The sequence below is a fragment of the Sphaeramia orbicularis genome, chromosome 20 (assembly GCF_902148855.1).
Source record: "Sphaeramia orbicularis chromosome 20, fSphaOr1.1, whole genome shotgun sequence".
NCBI classification, from domain to species: Eukaryota; Metazoa; Chordata; class Actinopteri; order Kurtiformes; family Apogonidae; genus Sphaeramia; species Sphaeramia orbicularis.
In genome coordinates, this window is record NC_043976.1 from 713617 (window position 1) to 732438 (window position 18822).

The 18822-nt window shown below is 43.0% G+C and overlaps 1 pseudogene; it reads left to right on the forward strand.

The window, feature by feature from the left end:
• Positions 1-18822, forward strand: part of LOC115411672 (dynein heavy chain 5, axonemal-like) — a 68679-nt pseudogene that overhangs the window by 8025 nt on the left and 41832 nt on the right.

Below are 18822 nucleotides of genomic sequence, written 5' to 3' on the forward strand. Positions count from 1 at the left end.
GAGAGGCTAAAATCTCCCAGCATACCTCACAACATTTGAATACGGACATAAAATTGTGCCTAGTCGATAGTCAGGTCATGTTTCTATTCATTTGACGGGTTTGGTGGCGATGGGGCCTGTGAAGGCTGAGGAAAATCCATACAAACACCCTCCTGTGGTCCAACATCGATGGGACACAGAACATGTATTATATAGTAGGACTAGTGGATGAACAGTTCTTTGATATTTCAGATCAGTAGGTGCTTCAGATCAGCTGTAGATATTTGGGTCTTTATGGCTTAAGGAGAATCCAGTGTCATTGATCCCATATTGTAAAAGCCAGAGTTTGTGGTTTAGTTTTGTGTTTGTTGTTTGTTTTCAGGATCCGGAAGCTTCCAAAGGCTCTGAAGGAGTGGCAGGCCTTCAGAGACCTGAAGAAACCATCGACGACTTCACAGAGACCTGCCCCCTGCTCACCATGATGGCCAACAAGGTACCGCTGGCCCGCATCAGAGACCGCCACCCCACGCCTGACGCCACGTGGCCTTCACCTCACACTCTGTTACCCAACATTGGGTTTTTATTGTGTGTCTTTGCCCTTGCTTACGCTGTGAAATGTTTGTTTGTTGGTGTTCTCAATTTATTTTTCTTATTGCTTATTATTATTACTCTTGTTATTATTATTACTATTAATTACATACTTATATTACTAATTACTTTTATGTCATTGTTATGACCACTATCACTCTTAACACTTCATATAATTCTTATCCTGTGATTATTAAACTATATATCGTTAGCCTCATAACATAACTGCCATACTCATATTTTGATCAGATCATAGCCAATGATGCAAAATGATACAGTAGTTTAAAGTAAGGTTTAGGGTAATTTTCTGCAAATATGACAATTTGACAAAAATGTGACTTAGGCAATTATTCTTTGAGGCTAACTATATATACAGGGTGTCCCCCCAAAAAAAACCACATCATTTGAGATGTCCATATCGGAATGACTACGGGTCAAAACACGGTATTTGAAATCTCTCTGACGGGATATTTTAGAGAGAATTTGACAGATTAGTGTTGCTAAATGACCCACATTTTTACTTTTAAATTCATTTTTGCTTTAGTTGGACCATAAGGGATTATCCAAAACAAGGAGCTACTTTATATTGAAATAAATGTTGGAATGGCAATCAATTAAAGTTCGATCTCTGACGGGACATGACTGTAGTTTGACCCATACATAGTCAGGAGAAATGATACTTAAGATGATTAATTTGGACATAGAATGTTTTATTCTACAAATTTCAAATGAAAAATTCTGGGGGATGGTAATTTTATAATGTTCCAAAGTTGTTACAAATGTTCAGTGTGTGTGCCGCTTGTGACGCGGCACACATCCAGTCGATAGTGGCGTTCCTGCCACACTCGCTGCAGCAGGTGGTGTGGAACGTTCTCCAGAGCCTCAGTGGTTCTCCTCTGGAGTTCCTCTGAAGTTCAGATGAAATTTTCTAACAAATTCACATTGCACATTCACATTTGACTGAGTTTGGGTGTACTTCAACACACAAAACACCTTTTCTGTCACAGTAAACGGCATGTCTATTGCTGAAAGCACAACAATAAAAATAATTAGTCTTTTTTTAGCAAAAGCGCAAAGAAATTTTAAACAAATTATTAGGTAATGAAATGATGTCAAATTTTTGGGACACCCTTTATATATTTTTTTGTGTGCACATGTATAGAAATATTTATTTATTGTTATTTATTATTTTTACTGGTTCTTTCTAATTGCCTGTTTTTTCACTACTGTTTTTAAAGTTATTGTTATTACTATTTCTTTGTAATATTTCTTTGTTCACATTCGTTGTTGTGCTGCTTCCGGAACCTTTATTTCCTGAAGGATCGATAAACTTCTATCTAATCTATTGTACTGTAATCCAGGCGATGCTGTCTCGACACTGGACTCGTCTCAGTGATTTGACATCTCACACCTTCGATGTGGATTTGGACAGTTTCTGCCTCAGAAACATCATGGAGGCTCCGCTGCTCAAATACAAAGAAGACATCGAGGTAAAGCTGCTGCATTTAGGACTTTGACCTCATTCACAGTAGATACTGTAGTTAATATTTTCACAGATTTACAGACTTTAGAATTACCATTGAATTCCACTAAGTTGTTTTTTGTTGCTGAGAAGATTGAAAATATCCACCAAGAAATGATTATGAACATAACAAGGGGAAGAAATCCAGAAACGGTAAAACTGAGAATGATCTTGAACAAAAAAGGACAAAAAAAAATCTGAAAACCCTGATTCAAAACGAGGTTTTAAATTAATGTAGAGGTTCTGCATTAATTTGAAAATATCTTCCATTACTCAAATATCAAGTTAAACAGAAACAAGAGACTTTAATAATGTTTATGTTTGTATAATGAACTTTGATAAATACACAAATGGCATAAACCATGAAAAATATTAAAGAAATCTGAAAAACCTGATGATTTTACAACACCTGTGATCAACTTCAAAGTAAGTCTGGAATAATCCTCAGAGAGTAGGTTTTGTGTTGGTTTGGTGTAAATTGTGTGAAAGTGGTGGATGTGAACAGTGAGTTTTAGTGCGTTTGAACAGAATGGTCTGATTTGTGATTGGTTTAATGGTCGGTTGGATGGAACTGCTGTCACTTCGGGGCTCATAGTTCAGATTGTGTAGGCTTTGGTCCCAACATGGTCTCAAAGAGGACGAATGCAGCTCCATCTGTGGAAAATATGGAGAAAGTGGATGGGAACGGACTCAGAGGAACAGAGGGATGAACAGGAAAGAGTGGAACCTCATCCAGTACACAGCCATTATAAAACCACTAACAGACGCAGAAGAGCATCAGAGTTACACTGTGATTTGATAAATGCCGGACTAGATCCACAACAAGAGGGTCTGGAGTGTGGGGACCAGGTTCAAGTCTGGACCAGGTTTCAGGCTCCACAGACCCTTTTCGGATCAGATGTGATGTAGGTAGTAGGTATGTAAGTGAAGGGGTGACTCTGTAAACCTTTGTTCTTGTTTGCGTCAGGATGTTTGCATCAGTGCGGTGAAGGAGCGAGACATCGAGGCCAAGCTGAAGGACGTGGCCGCCGAGTGGAGCAGCCAGACGCTCAGCTTCTCCACCTTCAGGACCAGAGGAGAACTGCTGCTCAAAGGAGCCGACGTGGCCGACAAGATCTCCATGATGGAGGACAGTCTGATGGTCTTGTCATCGCTGCTGAGCAACCGGTGAGGGAGGAGGAGGAGGATACTGTTTACATAGATATAACTACTATTTACATACATAGACAGTACCTACTGTTTACATAGATATACGTGCTGTTAATACAGTAAATCTGCATCTGTTCGTATTTTGTCCAGTTTTATTTTTTATTTTATTCTATTTAGCTCTATTCTTATGTTACTTTGTGAAACTCTCAAATTTATATTCTGTTTTCTTATTTTTGTTTTTATAATTTTGTGTACACTTTATTCTTATTTTTTAAAGTACTGGTGTTAAGTTGTACTGACTGGAGTAGCACAATGATAATAAAGGCTATTCTATTCTATTCTATTCTATTCTATGAAGGTACAACGCTCCGTTCAAACCGTCCATCCAGCTGTGGGTCCAGAAACTGTCCAACACCTCTGAGATCATAGAGAAGTGGCTGTCGGTTCAAAACCTGTGGATCTACCTGGAGGCTGTGTTTGTGGGCGGAGACATCGCCAAACAGCTGCCTCAGGTCACACCCCCTTTCATTTACTGTCTGTTTTCACTTTATCATCATCACAGTGTGCTGTTGTCATTACTCAAAAGTGCTGTTATTATAAATGGGTCTCATGTGATGACGGTCCAACCAGTCTGTCATGACGGTCCAGTTCCTGTCTTCTAGTCAGGTCCTTGTCCTCTGCTCCGGTCCTCATTCTCTGGTCCAGTTCTCATCCTCTGGTCCGGTTCTGGTCCTCTAGTCCGGTTCTCGTCCTCTGGTCCAGTTCTCGTCCTCTGGTCCAGTTCTAGTCCTCTGGTCCAGTTCTCGTCCTCTAGTCCAGTTCTAGTCCTCTGGTCCAGTTCTCGTCCTCTGGTCCAGTTCTCGTCCTCTGGTCCAGTTCTAGTCCTCTGGTCCAGTTCTCGTCCTCTAGTCCAGTTCTAGTCCTCTGGTCCAGTTCTAGTCCTCTGGTCCAGTTCTCGTCCTCTAGTCCGGTTCTAGTCCTCTGGTCCGGTTCTCGTCCTCTGGTCCAGTTCTCGTCCTCTGGTCCGGTGTCTAGTCCTCTGGTCCAGTTCTCGTCCTCTGGTCCAGTTCTCATCCTCTGGTCCAGTTCTAGTCCTCTGGTCCGGTTCTAGCCCTCTGGTCCGGTCTAGTCCTCCGGTCCGGTTCTAGTCCTCCGGTCCGGTCTCGTCCTCTAGCCCGTTCTAGTCCTCTGGTCGGATCTCGTCCTCTGGTCCGGTTCTCGTCCTCTGGTCCGGTTCTCGTCCTCTGGTCCAGTTCTAGTCCGGTACTTGTCCTCTGGTCCGGTTCTCGTCCTCTAGCCCGGTTTTCGTCCTCTGGTCCAGTTCTCGTCCTCTGGTCCAGTTCTAGTCCGGTACTTGTCCTCTGGTCAGGTTATCGTCCTCTAGCCCGGTTTTCGTCCTCTGGTCCAGTTCTCGTCCTCTGGTCCAGTTCTAGTCCGGTACTTGTCCTCTGGTCAGGTTATCGTCCTCTAGCCCGGTTTTCGTCCTCTGGTCCAGTTCTCGTCCTCTGGTCCAGTTCTAGTCCTCTGGTCCAGTTCTAGTCCTCTAGTTCAATTCTTCTCCTCTAGTCCAGTTCTAGTCCTCTGGTCCAGTTCTAGTCCTCTGGTCCAGTTCTAGTCCTCTAGTCCAGTTCTTGTCCTCTGGTCCAGTTCTAGTCCTCTGGTCCAGTTCTCATCCCCTCTCATCCTCTGGTCCAGTTCTGGTCCTCTGGTCCAGTTCTAGTTCTCTAGTCCAGTTCTAGTTCTCTAGTCCAGTTCTTGTCCTCTGGTCCGGTTCTGGTCCTCTGGTCCAGTTCTGGTCCTCTGGTCCAGTTCTAGTTCTCTAGTCCAGTTCTAGTTCTCTAGTCCAGTTCTTGTCCTCTGGTCCGGTTCTGGTCCTCTGGTCCGGTTCTGGTCCTCTGGTCCAGTTCTAGTTCTCTAGTCCAGTTCTAGTTCTCTAGTCCAGTTCTTGTCCTCTGGTCCGGTTCTGGTCCTCTGGTCCGGTTCTGGTCCTCTGGTCCGGTTCTGGTCCTCTGGTCCTCACTGGCTCTTTGTCCCACTGCAGGAGGCCAAACGTTTCCAGAACATCGATAAGCTGTGGCAGAGGATCATGCAGCGAGCCCATGAGCTCCCTAACGTGGTGCAGTGCTGCGTGGGAGACGAGATGCTGAGCCAGGTGCTGCCCACGTGCCTCTGAGCCACACTCCTGTTAAACAGCCCACTCTATCAGGCCTGTGTTCCAGACACGCTGTTGGATGTTTTATTAGTACATTATTATCTGTTTGGTTGTTTTTATGTCGAACATCAACGTTTAAAACCAAAAACAACAAAGAAAACCATGGAAACCAGATCTGAACACAAGTGAGATGAAGTTGAGCAGAACTCCTCCTGCCCCCTCAGCCATCTTCCTCTGCTGACCACAGGCTCATGTCAGCTCCACAAAGTCACTTCAGAAACCTCACACATCAAAATTCATGTGGACCAAGCCTGCACAAAAACACTGATGTTCCACAAATCCAAAATCAACTCTGTTTCACAGCAGCAGTCTTAAAACTCCATTATTCCCTTATGATAGATTACATTTATCATAATCCATGTTCCATAGGCATATAATGTACTATGCATTATATATATGATGTAATAGCACACTATATATGAATACACTATACAATGATATAGCAACATTATATAGTACTTCTGTTTACATTGTATAAATTCAAAATAAATATATAATATAAAAACCTCTTTGGTGAGTGTTGTGGCCAAGATGGCAGCAGCAGAAGATACAGAGAATCCAGATTTCATCCATACATCTGCACTAAACACGTACATGAAACACGTGGTAAAACGCCGCTCTAAATCCACACATAAAAGGTACTAAAAGCACCATCAACAATGTTCCTTAAAAGCGTCTCCAAGCAGAACCCCATTCAGTCAGTCAGAAAAGCATCTACATCTACACTTGTCCTCTTTCCTCCGTTCATTTAAGATGCTGAAGTGTTGTTGATTAGGACTCACATGGAACATGTTGGTGGGTTGTGGTCTCCTCAGTTGCTTCCTCACCTCCTGGAGCAGCTGGAGCTCTGTCAGAAGTCTCTGTCCGGTTACCTGGAGAAGAAACGCCTGGTGTTTCCGCGCTTTTTCTTCGTGTCCGACCCCGCCCTGCTGGAGATCCTGGGCCAGGCCTCAGACTCACACACTATCCAGGTAGCACACCTGCTCAGGTAACGCTCCGATAAACAGGTCAAAGTCCGCTTTATTTGTCTGAAGTCGCTTTTCCATCAGACATCTGCGCAAAACTTTACCGATATTTATTAAATGTTGAAAAAGAGAAGAGTTTAATGTTGTTTTTTCCATTAAATCACAAATGCGATGATTTGTTTATTTGTTTTCGTGAGATGACACAAGAAGTCATTCCATAAACATTACGACAAACATAAATACGGTGTTGATTTACAGATATATTCAGTCTTATTCTATATTACCCCTCTATCTTGTACTCAATTCTAAATGATTCAGTTTCCTGGTGTGTCCACACATACCACGACATGTTTCTTTTAAAACTCTTGTTGGCTTGTTGTATCATCCATCAACATCTATTTTTTTTATTCATGTTGTATTCTAGTTGCAGAAAAAGGTCTTTCCATTGCAGTTTTGGATGATATACTATTTCCACCACCTCTTGCCAAAAACTGTAATTGAAAAACTAGAGTTTTGGTGAAATTGTCATTTTTCCATTAGATAAATTTTTATGTGCAAATTATATTCATGCATATGAGTGTCAATGGAAAAGTGATTAGTGTTTTCCATGTGTACAGCACATACAGAAAACTGAAATTACAAAACCTCTGAGGCACACGAGGCAATAAGGAATACTGTAGAAAATATAGAAACAGAAATCGAACACACCTGTAAACATAAACATACGTACAGGTGACAGTGCACAGATACTGCATGTGGAATAAACGCCTCCTTCTGTGTCCAGCTCATCTGCTCAGTCTGTTTGACAACGTTAACCGAGTCATTTTCAACGAGAAGGTCTACGACCAGATCCTCAGTTTTCAGTCTCAGGAAGGAGAAACTGTGGATCTGAGTCAGCCGTCACAGCTCAGGTACCACTCACCTGGAAAGACATCTTTAACCCTCAAAGACCCAAACAGCCACTGGGGACCAAAACCATCTACTGATGTCACTGTGTCCATCCACTAAGCCTATCAGTCCAGGTCAATAATTGGTGTCAAATACAGTCTTCATCTTTTCATGGTCATCAGATATGACCCATTTGGACGTTCAGAGGCTCCGTAGTTACCATGGAAACACTGTCATCTTCTACAACAGTGATTCACCAGTCAACCCATGGAGTTGGAATCAGTGCCAGTGGATGGACACTTGTTTTACGCTCAGTTATGGATATCTGTGCTGCAAAAGTCACTTTTTCTTCAGTTTTCTTTGGTTCTGATATAACCCTAAACTTTATTCTGAGTTTTTAATGAACATCTATGTGATCAGTAAATTAAATACAAGAAAACACATGATTTACACTGAAAAAAGACAAAATACAGCAGATAATCTTGTAACAAATGATGATAAATCCTTTAAGAAAGGTTAACGGTGTGGTCTGAGATGTTTTCCTGGAGCATTATTATATTCCTTCAAATCCCCTTCACACCCCGATTACAACTAATTAATTAAATGCTCTAACACAAAAATTTTAAAAATCAGTCACCTGTGGAACGGACAGGACTGAAAACACACCATCCAATCATTTTGAGCGCCCACTGGAAATGATTGAACGGTGATATGTCTGTCAAACTGCCATTTGTCCCACCCCCGTTCCCCCCTCTCTTCGTACCCCTCTTTGAGCAGGGATCACGCGTTCCCAGAGGCTGGAAGCGCTTGTACAGGAAGCGAAGCCAGAACCAGGATACATAAGTTCTGTTAGGATGGAAAGTTCACTGCAAACTGTTCTGTCACTAACATAAACCAGTAGGAAATGAAACATTAGTCACATAGGTCTGAACTGGGGCGGTTTCTGGAAGAGTGGGGGGGTTAGAGGAGACTGAAGCCGGGGACGGAGCCGGGGACGGAGCAGAGCCTCAGCCGGCAAATTGTTGCTGTGGAGCGCTCGTGAACCCTCGGGAACAAGCATTGCGCATGCCAGTACTCTGGAGGCGTGGCTTCGGAGGGGACGTCTGAAGAAAGGGGTTTGGACTTTTGAACTGAGTATTTTCAAAATGTAGCCCCTGGAACCGTTTTTCTAAGATCTCAGACCCACCTTTAACTATAGAGAAAAATTCCTTTGGGAACTGCCACAACAGTAGCTCTGGGTCTTTCATGGGTTCAGGACGCGTTCCTCAGCTGCAGTGATGAAACAGACACTTCATCGTTGGTCTCTTTAGGGGAACGTGGAGACCTGGTTGGGTCAGCTGTTGTCCGGAGTGAGACGCACCATCCACACCATCATCTGTCAGGCCTACTGGCCATCAGCGACCAAGGCCTGAAGCTGCTGGAGTTCCAGTCGGCCTTCCCGGCTCAAATAGGCTCCTGGGGATCCAGATGATCTGGACCAGAGATGCAGAGGAGGCCCTGGTCCGCAGCAAGTCTGACAAGAAGGTCTGCTGTTAACCAGTGAACGCCTCTGATGCACATCCCGTCCTCACACTGACTCCTGGTATCTGATTGGCTGACAGGTAATGCTGACGACCAATCAGAAGTTCCTGGATCTCCTTAACGAGCTGATCGACATGACGACCAGGGAGCTGAGCAAGAACGAGAGGACCAAGTACGAGACGCTCATCACCATCCACGTCCACCAGAGAGACATCTTTGACGAGCTGGTGAGTGGACGCACAGACAGAACGGACGGACCGTTATCAGGACACGATGATCAGAGGGACTGATGGTTTGAATGAATCCTCTTCATCAGGTGAAACTAACGTGCGATCGGCGTCGGACTTCGAGTGGCAGAAACAATCAAGGTTTTACTTTTCAGAGGAGACGGACAAATGTGTGATCCAGATTACAGACGTGGAGTTCAGCTACTGCAACGAATACCTGGGCTGCACCGACCGACTGGTGATCACGCCCCTCACAGACAGGTACGTACCCACCTGACACCGTCGGAGCGGTGACCACAGCCCTCACAGACAGGTACGTACCCACCTGACACCTACAGACCAGTGACCACGCCCCTCACAGACAGGTACGTACCCACCTGACACCGTCGGAGCGGTGACCACGCCCCTTACAGACAGGTACGTACCCACCTGACACCGTAGGAGCGGTGACCACGCCCCTCACAGACAGGTACGTACCCACCTGACACCTACAGACCGGTGACCATGCCCCTCACAGACAGGTAGTACCCACCTGACACCGTCGGAGCGGTGGACCATGCCCCTCACAGACAGGTACGTCCCACCTGACACCGTCGTAGCGGTGACCATGCCCCTCACAGACAGGTACGTACCCACCTGACACCGTCGGAGCGGTGACCACGCCCCTTACAGACAGGTACGTACCCACCTGACACCGTCGGAGCGGTGACCACGCCCCTCACAGACAGGTACGTACCCACCTGACACCTACAGACCGGTGACCACGCCCCTCACAGACAGGTACGTACCCACCTGACACCGTCGGAGCGGTGACCACGCCCCTCACAGACAGGTACGTACCCACCTGACACCGTCGGAGCGGTGACCACGCCCCTTACAGACAGGTACGTACCCACCTGACACCGTCGGAGCGGTGACCACGCCCCTCACAGACAGGTACGTACCCACCTGACACCGTCGGAGCGGTGACCACTCATATGAACAGGTGTGGGGTCATTAACGTTCACTGTGCGTACATCTTTGTGCAGGTGTTACATCACCCTGTCTCAGGCCTTGGGGATGAGTATGGGCGAGCTCCGGCGGTCCGGCAGGAACAGGTACCACGGCCCACAGCCCCAGTTAGAACACAGTGACATAATGTGGAGTGCTCTGATAACACACCTGTGTCTGCAGGTAAAACAGAGACCACCAAAGACATGGGCCGCTGTTTGGGCAATACGTGGTGGTTTTCAACTGCTCAGACCAGATGGACTACAGAGGACTGGGTCGCATTTACAAAGGTGGGTTTTCCATCAGTCTGTTGAACAGGTGACACACTGCACATGGAAACACATGAGGGGAAAAGGAAGCACAAGGAAGAACCTGTAGATTCAAGCCCTGGTGTCCCCCCTCAGGAGGACCTTCCTAACCACCTGAAGTACATCATCTGTGCAGCGCTGTAGTAATGTCAAAACATTGTTTCGTACAGTTTGTTTTGAACTTTTTACAGTTCATTTGTATTTTATCAACTTGCGCCACAAAATAAAAATACTCAGTAACTGTCAAATTTTACCCCTTTAAATATCATGTTTGTAAAAGAAACAAACCATATTATTGATCCAATCCAATCCAACTTTATTGTAAAGCACTTAAAACAACCGCAGTGGACCAAAGTGCTGGACAGAAGAAGAATTAAACCAAAATAGAAGAAGAAAATACAGAATAGATTTAAAGACAGAAACTGTACAAGAAAGAAATAAGTGCTATACAGAAGAATAAATAAAACTCAAATAAAGAATAAATACAAGAATTACATTAAAAAGCCATACAATTAAAAACAACAAACATAAATAAATAAATAGATAAATAAAAACAATAAACCACTATCAATAGAAACAATAGAAGTTATATAGATAGTACCTTCAAATGCAACAAACACAAAAAAATTGTTGGTAGTTTTTTCCCCTAAATATTCTACATATAAATTCAGGGTTCGTACACAAATATGGAAAAATATGGAATTAGAATTTATAAATTTCCAGGTCTGGAAAAGTATGGAAAATGGAAACAATGTATGGAAAAATATTCATGTTTCCCAGACTGTTCCCACTGTTCTATTTTCTAGAACATAAAATTATGAATATCAAAAAAAAAAAAAAAAAAAAAAAAAAACCCCAAACAAATGAATCGGTCTGTTCTTTAAGGCTCTTGCTAGTGCAGCTGAAATGTTTGTGTGACAGCACATACAGTCGGCTACACGTCCCAGAAAACATTTGGCAGATTGACAGTTGAATGCACCGCCTTCTGCTCTTATCCTCCTCCAACCCATTTAAGCCCGCCCAGGTGTCGTCAGGTTTCACTGCTGCTTTGACGGACAGGTGATGTCCACACACTGTTGGTGAGCGAGGTATAGGGTCTGGAAAAAGTATGGAATTTTGAAGTTTCAAATGTGATGTGTAGGAACCCTTTAAATTGTATTTCTTTTGTTAATTTTTTCAATCCTGGCATATGTCAATGATTAACACCACATTGGTTAATATCCATTATTATTTTTGGTTCTAGGTCAAATGTTAAATGCTAAAATGTGTCGGTGTGTATTTTGTACTCACTTAGTAGAAGGGTGTTACTGTAGGAATTTAACAATGTTTACAATGGGATGATTTTAGTGGATGGGTCAGAAATTAAAAAACCATGCCCATCGCCCTCTGTAGACCTTTGGCGTGTGTCCTGGTCTCTGCAGGTCTGGCCCAGTCCGGGGCCTGGGGCTGCTTCGACGAGTTCAACCGCATCGAGCTGCCGGTCCTGTCTGTGGCCGCCCAGCAGATCTACATTGTCCTCCAGTGTAAGAAGAACAAGAAGCAGCAGTTCATTTTCACCGACGAGACGTGGTCGACATGGACCCCGAGTTCGGCATCTTCCTCACCATGGTAACGAAGTCCAGAGGGTTTTAGGTCCAGAGACTGGATCATTACTGGGTGGTTTATTAAGAGAGGATGGTGAAGGGTTCCATTCAGTAGATGTAAGGTCGATCATCTCCTATTCAAAGACCTTCAGGTTTGTGATGAAGAACCGCGTTATCACGATGCACAAACCAAATGTGTCTGCGGCTGAAAGGAAAGGTAAAGTCAAGACCTCAGTTTTATCATGGACTCCACCCTCTCATCCAAAACACACATAAGTCACATCACCAAAACATCCTTTTTCCACCTCCGAAACATGGCCCGTCTCCGCCCCTCCCCCTCACAATCCGTTGCTGAAATCCTTATTCACGCATTCATCACCTCCAGACGTGATTATTGCTTCTGTATGCTCTCCCCTCCTCCCATCTCGCCCACCTCCTCACTCGTACCCACTCCAGAGACCACATCACCCCATTCTCAAACAACTCCGCCGGCTCCCCGTATCATACCGCATCCAATACAAGCTCCTCCTCCTTACCTACAAGTCCCTCCATAACCTGGCCCTCCCTATTTCACTGATCTCCTTCAGCAGCACTGCCCCCCCCACCCGTCTCCTCAGATCAGCCAACACTAACCTCCTCACTCCCACCACTAGGACAAAGCACCGGATCTTAGGGGACCGAGCCTTCGCTGCAGCCGCCCCCCCACCCTATGGAACTCACTCCCACAAAACATCAGAAACTCAGAGTCAATACAAACTTCAAATCACTACTGAAAACTCACCTGTTCAACGTACATTTTCTTGAGCCTCTTTTATTTTCTCTCTGTTCTTTTGTTTTGTTTGTTTGTGAAGCGTCTTTGAGTGTCCAAAAAAGCACTATATAAGTGTGATGTATTATTATTATTAAGATCTCATCAAGAACCACTTAGAACCTGGAATGCCAACGATCTGCAGCTGTAGAGTTCAGAACCTGTCTGACTTTTACAAATGTTCTCCCACCATAACCAGACAGAAACGGTCGAGTTTCTGGAACTGATGGACCTCAGAACAACTCCTTTACCATAGAACAGGGGTGTCAAACATACGGCCCGTGGGTCCAAACCGGCCCGCCAAAGGGTCCGAACCCACCCATAGGATGAATCTGTAACATGATGAGATACTGACTATTGACAGTCAGGGTCAAAATCATTTCTGTACAGGGTTCCACATACAACTCAGTTGGATCTAAAGTGGGTCAGACCAGTAAAATACTATTCTGATAATCTGTAAATAATAACAACGCTAAGGTTTTGTCTTTGTTTTAGTGTAAAAATAAAATTACATGAAAATCTGAAACTATCTTTTACAAAAAATGTGAATAACTTAAACAAATATGAGCGAACTGAAATGTCTTCATATAAATCAGTGTAATTGTACCAATATTCTGCCTGTTTTTTAAATGTTTTATGTATTTGTAGATCCACTGGGGTCTGTATGTTATAATGAACATTTCTAAGTGACAAACTGAGGCAGAATATTGATAAAATTACACTTGTTTTTCTTTCAGGTTGTTCATGTTGTTGATATTTTTTGAAGCACAGTTTGCAGATGTAAATATTTACCTCCACCAAGGAGGTTTCTGTTTTGCCAGGGTTTGTCTGTCTGTTTGTCTGTCTGTCCGTTAGTGGTGCAACATAACTCAAAAAGTTATGGACAGATTTTGATGAAATTTTCAGGGTTTGTGGAAATGGGATAAGGAAGAAATGATTAACTTTTGGGGGTGATCGGGGGGGGGGGGGGCCCACGGGGGGGCCCACTGATCAGCCTTGGCGGAGGTCTGCGCTCTCCGAATGCTTCTAGTTTCATCATGTAATTGTACTGTCTTCACTTTAAAACAAAGAGAATCTTTGTATTTGTCATTATTTCTAGGTTTGTATGTTGTTATCATGGTGGTCTGGTCCGCTATAGATCATACCATCTGAAAGTGGCTCCTGACGTTCCTGCCACAGAACCAGTCAGAGCTGTAGATAGAACATAAACTTCTGTGTCCACATGTGATGGACTGACAAACAGATGTGTGTTCTAGACAGAAGGACTTCAGAACCAGACAGAGCTAATAAACCAGAACCAGTAGTTGGGACCACATGACAAGATGGGATGTTCTCAGTCTTTCATAACTTAGATCCCACTTTAAGGAGCTGCTTCATAAAAGTGGAGAAAGAAGTGGATCGTAAACCCGATGTGGATGTGACTTTCCATCAGGACCGGTCCAGGTCTATGACCCGATCCGATAAACCTTCCAGACCTCCCCTCTGACTCTGTGTTTTTGTAGAACCCTGGGTATGCCGGCCGCCAGGAGCTTCCAGAAAACCTAAAGATCCAGTTCCGGACGGTGGCCATGATGGTCCCGGATCGAGCCATCATCATGAGGGTCAAGCTGGCCAGCGCCGGTTTCCGTGACAACCAGGTTCTGAGCAGGAAGTTCTACACTCTGTACAAACTGTGTGAGGAGCAGCTCTCCAAACAGGTGACGAAGGCAACACTCGGCCTCCTGCCCTTCCACATTTGTACGTTCCAGGGTTCCCACGGGGTCTGAAAAAGTCTTTAAAGTCTTGGATTTACAAATTTGCATTTAATGCCTTAAAAAATTCCTAAAAGGGATTGAATTTGGTCTTCAGTTTTGTTGTCAGTCTTGTTCTCTGTATTTTGTTTAAATGTGTCTGTTAAATGCCCAAGATACAAAGAAACTAACGATAGTCGACTCAGTTCCACCTGTTCCAACCAGACAATTTATATTGAAATTAGGAACCAGTGATCGCTAACTTTCCAGCCTCCGTGAGAAACATTCTGCAGCTGTTAGTCGCACTCGTTGCCTGAGAAAACTGACTTTGGGAAAAAAATTTTTCCAAAACTTCTATTTATTCAAGTTTTATGACAACTTTACAAACAATAAACAAACACACATAAAAAGTCTACAAGACTGCAGTTATGCTACAAGACTGGTTATGTAATATATGCCTTGTGCAACATCACTAATGCTGCGTTTCTACTACGTGGAACCGGCTCGGCTTGGCTCGACTCGACTCAGGTACCAGGTCCTATTCCTGGGATTCCTGGAGATCGTTTCCATTACAGGATATGACTGACTTTACAGTACCTGGTCGTCATAGCGATGCAGCGCGTTACTTCTGTGTCGTCTGCTCAGAGTTGCTGATAAATGTCACTCATCGCGTGTTGTCTCGTCAAGCTCATGCTGAATTTTACGTCTGAACCTCCTCGACCATCCATGGTGTAGTTTTACAGACTTTCATCATGTGGATTGACCTACCGCTATATTTACTGTAAACTTCTGCATCTGTTTTTTGTAACACGGCAGGTCACAGAGACGACTCTCTGACCAATCAGTGGTCAGCAGTGTTTACCACGTCATGTTTTAGTATCTGGTCCACAGTCCTGGAACCTTGGCAGAGGTGATACCAAAAAACTAGTACTGGGTCCCAGATTCCAGGTCCTTTTTTGTAATAGAAACACAAAAAGGCAGAGTTGAGTCGAGCCGATACCATGTAGTGGAAACGCGGGCATAACACACTGAGGTAGTGCAGAATGTTTGCACAATAGCTCATATTGTATAGTCAAATACAACACAATAAGTATGTGAATCAAGAATGTTATTTCTTTACAATCAAAGTGAAAAGGAAGACAAGCAAAGAAAGCAAAACAAAAAGTGATAGATATCCAACATGTTATGTATTTAAGTCCAAATTATACTGCACTCCCAAAAGTTCCAGTGGCTTCCTCCATTTCTGCAGGAAAATATGAGTCCTTTTATTAATATAGTGTTCTAGTTTTAGCAGTATCACAACTTCTGAGGTCAGGGATTTCCACAAAAGAATGGAAGGGGGGGTCTTCTCCAACCCCATTTGATCATTATGGCTTTCCTCGCTAACATTAACAGTGACTGAATCACATCCTCATTTTCTTTTCAAAAAGCAGGGACCTTCCCTAGCAGACGTATCAGTGGGTTTACTGGTACATGCTGACTTACTGCTGTACTAATTCTTGAGCATACTGCCTTCCAGAACAACTGATTTTTTTTTTTTTTTGACTTTGGGAACTTTAATACTTCCTGGTTGGAGTAAATATCATTCTCCATCTGGTTGACAGGAGTGGAGGGGAATGGCTGTGAAATGGGCATTAAATTCTGATCTAAGTAGTCTTAAAAAGGTCTTAAAAACTCTTGAATTTAACTTGTAGAAACTTGTAGGAACCCTGACATTAATGGAGAAGAGAAATTCTGATGTTTATTCTCTGTACAAAGGATTACATTCACAGAAAAAATTGATAGTCCACCCCTTTATTTCTTTAATTTCTTGTTCCTTTTAATTCCTGGTCCAACTAAAGGTCCATTTGTTTGGACAAATATAATGATAACACAAGTAGCTCATAGTAGATTAATTTCAGCGCTGATATCTATCCATTTTCCATGGCTTTCTTGATAATAACCAAAATCACTTCAGTTCTTCCATCAGTATCTATTAGGGCTGGGTAAAAAAAATTGATTTAGTCGACCTTAGATCGATCTCATTTTAATTTTGCGTAATCGATTAATAGTGGATGAGATCAATTTTTTCAGAGCAGGACCGGGAGTACGTGGAACTGTGGGCTCCGTCTTGCAAACCCCCGGGGGGTTGTCTTGGTCTCGCTCGCGACGGCTCTGTTGCAGAAAAGATGTGGAGGAAGGGTGAGGAAAAACCCCTCCTCTGGAGGTCCTCCGACCTCAAACTCGAACCTGCAGTGTGAAGGAACTGGCTGTCCGGCGAGTCGCAGAAGCCGGTCGTTCTTGGAATAATAACTTGGATCCATACTGTCACCTATGGCTGAGTATGGAGTTAGAGGAATAGGAAGAGACAATGTCCGACTGCTACACTATGCCCCACCCCACCCCCGATCAACAGTCACGGACCGCACCCCCCCCCCCCCCAGTGAGTAGAAGCCACCAGCCATAAAACACAATACAGATGATGAAGAAGTCCGTTCACATCCACTGGTGAAACATGGGAATATTTCTGTCCTGATCATTATTTCAGAGCACATTCAGCTACTTACTGTTGAAATGTCATATTTATTTCCTTCTAATATCAATATTGATCCCAGTATTGATGTGTTGCATGACTGCGGTACTCAAATAATCAGGTTACAACTCAAAATTGTACTTTGATATCACTAAATTACTCTGAATCAATCAATTAATACTGAATTGAATAATATTGAATCGAATCGAATCGTGATTAATCAATTCAGAACCTTATGAATCGAAATTGAATCGATTATGGAAATTGGCCGTGATACCCAGCCCTAGTATCTATGTCATTGTACTGACAAAAACAGTGCTTTTAGTCATCCCATGTTTTCTTTTCTATCTGTTTTAGTCACATGACACACAGGAGTTAGTTCTAGATTATATAACCACTGTTTTTGATTACTTTTGAAGGTCTAATTATTATTTACGCGACCATACGTGTGGCTTTCTGTTCCATTGGCCGTACAGAACTGGGTTAAAGGACTTTTATTTCCTCTGCACCTTCTGATGGGATCAGCTGCACAAACTCTGAACTCACTTAATTTCATTGAGCGCTTTTAAATGGAGCTGAGTCCGACCCCATAACATGCATTTGTTTTTCTTAATCTGCTCGTAAATGTTTTTTGTTTTTTTTTACCAACTATTTATCATTAAATGTGTGTTATTTGTGTTTTAACTGTGTAATCTCCCTTATAAAAAACGGTCTTAATCTCAGGGGTTGACGTTAACATCCAGGGTTCGTACGGGTGCTTGAAATCCTTGAAAATGCCTGAATTTCAGTGTTGTGTTTTCAAGGGCTGAAAAGCGCATGAATTTTAGATTAAGTGCTTGGAAGTGCTTGCAATTCTAACTCTGTGATGTGATTTATTTATTTAGTTTTAATATTAACCCATAAAGACCCAGTGCTACTTTGTGGCAGTTCCCAAATATTTTTTTTCTCTCTATTTAACCTTTAAGTGATTTATCACCATTTATCATAATATTATTCTCTCCATTTTGCATTTTTTCAGTGAAAATCAGGTATTTTCCCATATTTATTTACTGATCATGTACTTTAATTATCATGCTGAGATTACGTTGAGGGTTATCACACCAAAAACACAGAAACTTGAGAAAAAGTGACTTTTTCAGTAAAATCTGTCATTAACTGAACATAAACCCAGTGTGTCCATCCACTGTCATTGATCCAACTCCATGGGTTTTTACTGGTGAATCAGTGTTGTACAGGATGATGGTGTTTCCACGGTAACTACAGAGCCTCTGAACGTCCAAATGGGTCATATCTGATGACCATGAAAAGATGAAGAACTGTATTTGATACCAGTTATTTCCATTTATTGATAGGATTAGTGGATCAGCAGGTATTATACAGTTTAGATCAGTAGATGGTTTTGGTCACTGGTGGATATTTGGGTCTTAATGGGTTAACTCAAGCCAAATCTACTTACAGAGGTGATACATTTAGAAAAATAAAACTTAGTGTGAAAAAAGTAAATTCCAGGTGTTCTCAGGTCGACTCCAGGTACATTTGTATCTTAATCTTTGTCTCGGTGTGAGTGTGTCTGAAGAACGGCAAGTGGCTTCCCTGTTTTTTTTTGGATAAAACTTTGTGTTCTCCTTTAATTTCTAAACTTTTTGCTAGTATGAAACATAATTTTAGATGTTTATAGCATAATACAATGTACATCATTGTGATAAACAGTGAAAAAAAAAAAATCCCGAGTATATGTATTTCTGTAGAAATGCATTTGACCCCAGTGATAAGGTGAAAATGACCCTTAAAAGTGTTTGAATAGACCTTGAAAAATGTGTACGAACCCTGGATATAAATA